Below are 7950 nucleotides of genomic sequence, written 5' to 3' on the forward strand. Positions count from 1 at the left end.
AAACACGAAATGACAGGTTAAATCGTAGTTATAATATTCAATCAGCTGCTCATAGTATTATTACTGTTAATACTGTTCGATGAAATGGTATGACCATACATAGTAGGTATTTTAAGCCAAGTATGAATGGAGATGAGTGTAGGATGAGTGGCGCGATCTTGTAGTCTTGTTAGTGACTAAGGCCGACATTCCTTAGACACAGCTGTTAATTAATAGCCCATACAGCTAATGGCAACTAAGGGACCTACAGTTTATAGTGGAATCCGAACCACATTTTTCCTTGGTATACGAATTGGTCTAATTATCAGGATAGTACTGCGGATAGTCGTAGTACTCACTTGTGCGGACGTTAATCCACACCAGGGAGTATCACATCCACAGTGCATGCCTATAAATATCCACAATTCGTGACCTCCTAGTAGCTGGATTACAGGACGACGCCACCCGTCCCAGTCTTATTATTATTATTATCTTTAAGTGTTGCCAACCTATATCCAAGCGTACACGGATTACGTGCATAATAGAACCACGCTGTTTTGTGTTGTTTCGTTGGAATCCTGATATGCGCCAAAGTATAAACCGTACGACAAAGTATAAATATGCAGCAATTAGTAGCTTTCTGTACTATAAACAGTACAAGGAAGCCAACTTTGTCGGGTGACTGTAGGAAAAGGTATTTTCTACACTAGTATTTTTTGTGTCTACTGTCTCTATCACTGTCAAAACTCAAAACGTCTCGTTTGTAGGTTAGTTAATGTATGTGTTTCAGACTTGTGTCTCACGTTTAATAAATGTTAATTGAGGCCCCGTTTATGCATGAAGAGCGGGAGTGGTAGCGGTAGCGGGAGCGATTTTCAACATCATTGAGTTAAATGGGGCTGTTTATGCACGAAGAGTGATAGCGGTATAGCGGTATAGCGGTTGACCTCCCGTTGCGGTTTCTATTTCGACCGCTGTGTAGTTAGAAATTGCAGCGGTTTTTGGGGGAGTGAGCGGTTTTCAATTTCAACTACATTGACTCAAATCAAATGAGACTGTTTATGCACGGCGGGAGCGGGAGCGGCTGCAGCCAGGGTTGCCAACTTGACCCACGCGTACGTACACTGTCTTCTGGATTCGGTCAGAGGGTATTTCTTTACTACTGTTAGCTCTCGTCTGGTACGGACTCCGACTACGGAGTGATGGAGTCTTCGGAAGAAGATCTGTTAATACTGTTCAATGAAATGGCGACCAACACTTTCGAACAGGGTTTTGGGACAATTGGAGTGAATATTTTAAAAACCGTAATTTTAAGAAGCAGCAATGGATGGAATTATATGATCTGTTTTGCCCAAACTTCAAAGACTCTCCGCCGAAGAAATAGGGAGAATTGTCATATGATGTACACCCCATCATCTCTTTGTCTCCGTTTTCTCTTTTTAATTAGTAGGTAAAGCGCTACAAATAATACCGGGATCCATTGCACTCGGGAGGATAGACCAGTACTGTTGTGTTGTTGTGTTAATTATTTGGCAGAGTTTGAGTTGGCAAGACTGTTTCCCCCACTCCATTCTCCGTTGACCAACGGCAACCGCTATCGCTTGCACAATTCTGACAACATTTTTACAGCGGGAGCGGCAGCGGGCCCGCTATCGCCCCGCTCCCGCTCCTCGTGCATAAACCCAGCCTTCATGTGACTTTTGTGACAAGTCGACAAGTCTTTTAAAAAACGGTGGCTCCTGAACCGTCACTTACGTAAAGTGCACGAGTATATAAGCCTATAAACCTGTAAATAGAAGCCAATAAATATAAATATTATTAGTATACCTATAAACATACCCCATGCTTCGTAACTTGGTGACAAACAAACAAAACAGACCTATACAAGATTCACACTAAGATATTTCCTCATTTGAAAAAGCCAAATTGTAATGTTAATTTGTTGTTCCAGTTTCAAAGATGAAGGCAGTTGTAAATAGACGTAAATAAATGTAAATATTATTAGTATATCGTATATGATAAATTAGAAGAAATAAATTTGAAGATCTACAGTACATAAGATACCCCCGCCGCAGCAAACCTGCCGACTAAGCGAATTTCCATTTGCCTGGATTGATTTTTAATCGATCTATTAAAATAACATTTATGTTTAACGAGTACCTAGGTTTGCTGCTACAGGGAAACTAATAAAGTGTGTTTTTTATTAAAATATCAATAGCTTAGTATGAAATAAATAAATCCTCCAAGTTTAATCAAAATATATCCATAAACAAGTCAACTAGACAACATTTTACAATATTCTCCATAAGAATAACATGGGAAATTTAAATTAAAAATTTTTTTGAAATTTCTCCGTAACCAATCACCGTACAAAAACACTTTGATATACTTAATTATTTGTTTTTAAGCTCTTTAAAAAGATCTGGAGAAAAATTTATAAATTTTGTGTTTTAAGGGTAAAAAATGGTAAAATCCCATTTTTACCCCATAAAACCCCCGTTAAACCCCTTTCCCATGGTACGATTATGCTGGTTCGCGAACTCATCCAAGTTTATCCCGCCTTACACCTTCAAACCAAATTTTATTAAAATCGGACAAAAATTACTCAAGTTATCGTCCGGACGGATATATATATATTATTTTCTTGCATGTTTAGGGCTACTAATCTATATATTAATAGGCAAGCATGTTTCTTTAAAACCTTTTTTCTCAGCTCGTGTGAATCGTAGGGAAAATCTACGCATACCGTTGGAAAGCTATTTTCCTGTAGGTGTGCAGAATCCCTTTATAAATTTAAATAGGCTCAAAGATAAGCGCAAAAAATGAGTTTAAAAATTTGAAAAAATTAACATGGATCTTATGCGTTGCTATGCTGGTTACGAAATAACAACGAAATATAAACAGAAAATCAAAACAAATGGAGGAAACTCCAATCACATGTTTTATTTACAGTGTGGGGTGAAAATAGATAAGTGAGTACATTACATATTTTTGGTCGAGTTTCGACCACTGGACGACCTCTAGTATAATAAAAATCAAAAACATATTTAACAAATTACCCTTTTAGTAATTATTTTATTTTTCATGACGACATGTTTCGGAGACTAAGTCCATTATCAAGTCATTTTTATGATAAAAAGGACTTGATAATGGACTTAGTCTCCGAAACATGTCGTCATGAAAAATAAAATAATTACTAAAAGGGTACTTTGTTAAATATGTTTTTTATTTTTAATATATATATATAGGATATATATATATATATATATAGGTCTATATATCTATATATATAGATATATATATATACATATATAAAAATGTGAATGAATGGTGTTTTTGCCCTCTGGGGACATCAAAATGAAAAAGTAAATCGGTCCCGGATCTAGGTCTTACCGTGCCACCTACGGTAATAGCTACTTCCCTATAGGGAAATTCGCTAAAAAGGAGTAACTTATATGGAGCTTGAGCAATGGAGCTTAGGGAGTATATATACAAGTGGTGTTGCTTCAACTCACGTACTCGACCCTTTGATTATTTCAACGATTTGATCGGCGAACAGACCTTGAAGACTAGCCAATAAACTACATACAGTCTATATGCCATAGGGTAGAGCACAGCCGCACAAGGCGTGCCTATGGGGTAGGGGGACAAGCGGGGCCATACCGGTTCAGGACTAAAATATTAAATTTCCAAAATAAATATTTAGCATTTATTTATTATGATATTTAGCACTTTTAGATAGCCTAAATCAGCAACATTGAACATTTTAGGTTTTTCAGCATTTTCCCGGGGGAGGAAACCCTTTTAAACATGGTTGATGGGTATTCCATACCCCCAGCCCCCCCCCCCCCCAGAAAGGCCCCAGCCTGACCCCCGCAGGACAAAATCCTGGGCACGCCACTGCTGGAGTCTACCTGGGTCAGTCCTTTTTGTCCCTCGGCACTCGCTGCGGTTTCCTTGATGAGTTACCAACTAGCCCCTTCAATACTAGGCGTACAATGCACAAGCGTAGCGTCTACAGCCTGACAATCAGTTTCTCACAATATCGCAGTAGAAACAAAATACCCCCGCCGCAGCAAACCTGCAAACTGAGCGAATTTCCATTTGCCTGAATTGATTTTCAATTAAATTTATTTAAATAACATAATGTAACATAACAAAAAAGTACCTAGATTTGCTGCTACAGGGAAGCTTAAGGTGTGTTTTTTAGTAAAATGAATGATGATGCTTGATGGCAAATCTCTTTGTGCATAGCTTTAATTTGAGACCTCAATCATGAAAATCGATCGGGTAGAGCCAAACAAACTCGGAAAAGAAAAACCAAATTTAACTCCTGTAAGAAATGTACAAGGAGGAAGTTGCTTTTGTGCATAACTCAAAATATATTTCAGATAAATGAATGCTGGTGCTTGAATAGGAAATTTGTGCGTGCATACCCTTAGCTTTAGACCAAAATTATGAAAATCGGTTGGGTAGATGAGTTTAACAGACTCGGAGTCGGAAAGAGTTTAACAAAACACGTGTTATGAAAAAGTTTGTTTGCCATCGGATAAGGAGTAAAATGAGCTTTACAAAATTAAAATTGGACCACTGGGTATGGAGATACCTAAATAGCAAATAATCTAGCAATTTGTTGGCCATTTTCCAATATGGTGGCCAAATGACCACGACCTGAACCACGTGACTACTTTTTTTTAGCTCCCATAGGTGTTAAACAAAGCCCCACAACAAAACTTAGGGGACATGGCCTAGCGCCTAGACTATTAGGTACACTAAAATGTCTCCTTAGAAATATCACATTTATTCCCTATTTAAATAGAAATAGTTTAATTAGTACTTAGGTTTGCTGCAACAGGGAGGGTCCAATTTTGTTGTTGTTGTAAAATGTTAATACTGTAGTTCAGTAAGAAATGAATGTATTTTCCAAATTTGATCAAAATAAGTTCATAAACAAGCAAACTACAACGGTTGACTTATTCTTTAAGAATTTTAAATTTACAATTTTTTTAATATTTTCCCTGCAACCATTAGGCGCATAATAACGCTTCAATATACTAAATTATTAGTTTTTTTTAGCCCTACAAAATAGTTTGAAAAGAAATTGTAAAATTTTATATTTTCAGGGTCAAAAATTTGAAAAACCTATTTTTGACTCATAAAACCCCGCTCTCATAGTTTGATCAAGCTGGTTCCCGAACTCGTTCGAATAAATGTAGGTTTACACGTTTGGAGCAAATTTCTTCAAAATCGGATAATTTTTGCTTGAGTTATCATGCTAACGGACACATATATTTATATGAATTTGAACGGATGGTGTTTTTGTCCTCTAGGGACCTCAAAACGAAAAAGTAAATCGGCCCCGGGTCCAGGTCTTATCATGAGTACTACGGTTATAGCTTTATTCCCTATATGGGAAATGCCCTAAAAATTTAAGTGGGCCCTGTAGAATAAAACTATTCCCAGAGATCCTTAGGGGACGGTCTGGTACTGTTTGGTTTCTTCCAATAGTTAATGACAATCTTAAAACTACACTGGCTTTAATGTTACGTTAAAAACACCAAAATAATGAGTTGTACTCAAAGTTATATCTTTTGTACAGTAAATTTTGTTGTAGCCTACTGTATTACTCTTGTGTAGTCTGCTAGAATAATTCAATGCTGATACTAAATAGATTATCAATAAAAATGGATAAATACAAGGATAAATAAAACAATTAATTGACAAATAATATGATATATATATTGTTGTCCTTCAATATGATACAATATTACAATTAATTGCAATAAATTGTGTGTTCACCACTGAAATATGTTATGAGGTATTTTTCATTTGCCACCATAAACTGAACCAATTGTTTCTTAAAAAATTGATTTACAGACAACAGTTGCGGTCATGCAACGGACAGCAATAACAAGGGTAGATAATTTGAATATTTTATCATATTTTGAGACTACTCCAACGCCGCAAAATTCATTTGAATCGACTGGCCAGTAATGCAGCAGGCTCTTATCTTGTGATTCTAAGTTTAGTTTATGGCATGCATATAAATTTAATTTTCATAGACAGGTTTCAAGTACAACTTTTTTAACACATCGATGGCTTGTTTGTATGTTTAACACAGCCATTTAGGCCTATATACTATTCATAGATAGTGGGTGAAATTACATTGGTTCTTATATATTGAGTAATATCCAGTTGAGCCCAAAATCCCTCATTTTTGGGGGACACTAAAAATTTTCAAAATCATAAAATGAAACTTTGTGCTAAGTTTGCACGACCACCAAAAGGGTATCTGTGTATATTTTACTATAGTTTGATCTTGAGTATGCTATATTCTGGTTTTTGCATGCAGCATCCAATTTATTTATGCCTGGATCACCTCTTTCTTCCTTAAATTCGTTCCAGGTCCACAGTACTGATAACGTGTATGTGAAGTTCTACAAGTAAAATACCCTGTATCTGTGTACACAAGACTATCTGTGTCCTAACTCAGAAAAATATTAGATGGGGGAGTCTTGACTTTTTATTTACCCTGTATGGACACAGACAATCTTCTTGTACACAGACACAGGGTATTTTACCTGTAGAACTTCACACAGCCAGCTATCAGGACTGTGGACCTGGAACGAATTTAAGGAAGAGATTAGCAAGGGGTATTCCAGGCATAAATAAATTGGATGGTGCATGCAAAAACCAGAATATAGCATACTCAAGATCGAAGGATAGTAAAATTAGATCAGTGGCTGACAGCTTATTAGCTTGGGAAAGGGTAAAAGCTTCAGACTCTAGTATTGGTGAGAGAGCTGCCGCCTGGGCAGTTACTAACATAACAAAAACTAAAGCAAAATTTTGTGGGGGAAAAGGGCAGACTTCAAAAATTAAAAAAACAAATAAGAAAGAAAAAACCTGTTGGGAAAAAGAAAAAATCCTAAATGTACCTGCAAGAGGAAAAATAAAAGTGTTAAGCGGCTCTATTTGAGACCTTATACCAGATCTGGTAGTAAAAGTTAAAAAATGTACTCATAGGAAATAATTGAAAGACTTCCAGAAAAAACCATTAAGTAGTTTGGATTAGTGATAGACGAGACTGGATTTTTCACTTCGAGACGAGACGAGGGAAGATTTTTTAAATTCCCGCGGTACGGGATTTTTTTCGGGACGAGATTTAATGGAAAGTTATAACAAAATTATTATCTACTTTTTATTGTCAGAAATATTTACAAGTTTTTATTCTACTGTGTTTTTAAGGTAGATATTAACAAAGTTCAAAAAGTAAACTGGAAGTAAAATAAAAGAATGATGCAAAGAATTGTGATCACCTCCTGCTATTACGGGGACATCGTTATCGCTACCCGCAATGTCGCCTGTATCGTGATTTGTGAACATCTCCGACTATCATGGAGACATTGTTAACATCACCCGCGGTCGTGGCAAAATCGTCAACGCTTTTGACATCACGGGGACATCGTTATCATCACCCGGAATCACGGAAAAATCTAAAATCTCCCGCTATCACAGGCACATCATCACCGTCGCCTGCAATCACTGTAAAATCTGAATATATCCCACTATCACGGGGACATTATATTCGCCACCCGCGATCGCTGGGAAATCACCTTACTCAACAAACTCCTAGACCCGCCTCTACTATTGATCGTTAGAAGCGTTGACAACTTCAGATAGAAATAAAAGCAATTTAAGAAAAATATATGTCATAAAAAATATAGATTTCAACAAGAAGCGGAGAGGGGATCAGGAGTACAGTTCGGCCAAAACTTCTGTGCGTGCTACAACTACTAGCCGAACTAAAACATAGGGGTGCCAGTTATTGGCAGAGCCAGGGGTAGGAGTGAGTGAGTCACACTGAGTAGCAAGACACCAATTTTTTCACAAAAGTACCCTCCCAACCCCCAACCCCTCACCTAAACCTGACCAGTTCTGGCCGCACGCACAGAAACTTTGGCACTCTAC

Source organism: Macrosteles quadrilineatus, unplaced genomic scaffold, assembly GCF_028750875.1.
Source record: "Macrosteles quadrilineatus isolate MER2022 unplaced genomic scaffold, UCM_ALF_1.0 Scaffold_2__2_contigs__length_208266976, whole genome shotgun sequence".
Taxonomy (NCBI): Eukaryota; Metazoa; Arthropoda; class Insecta; order Hemiptera; family Cicadellidae; genus Macrosteles; species Macrosteles quadrilineatus.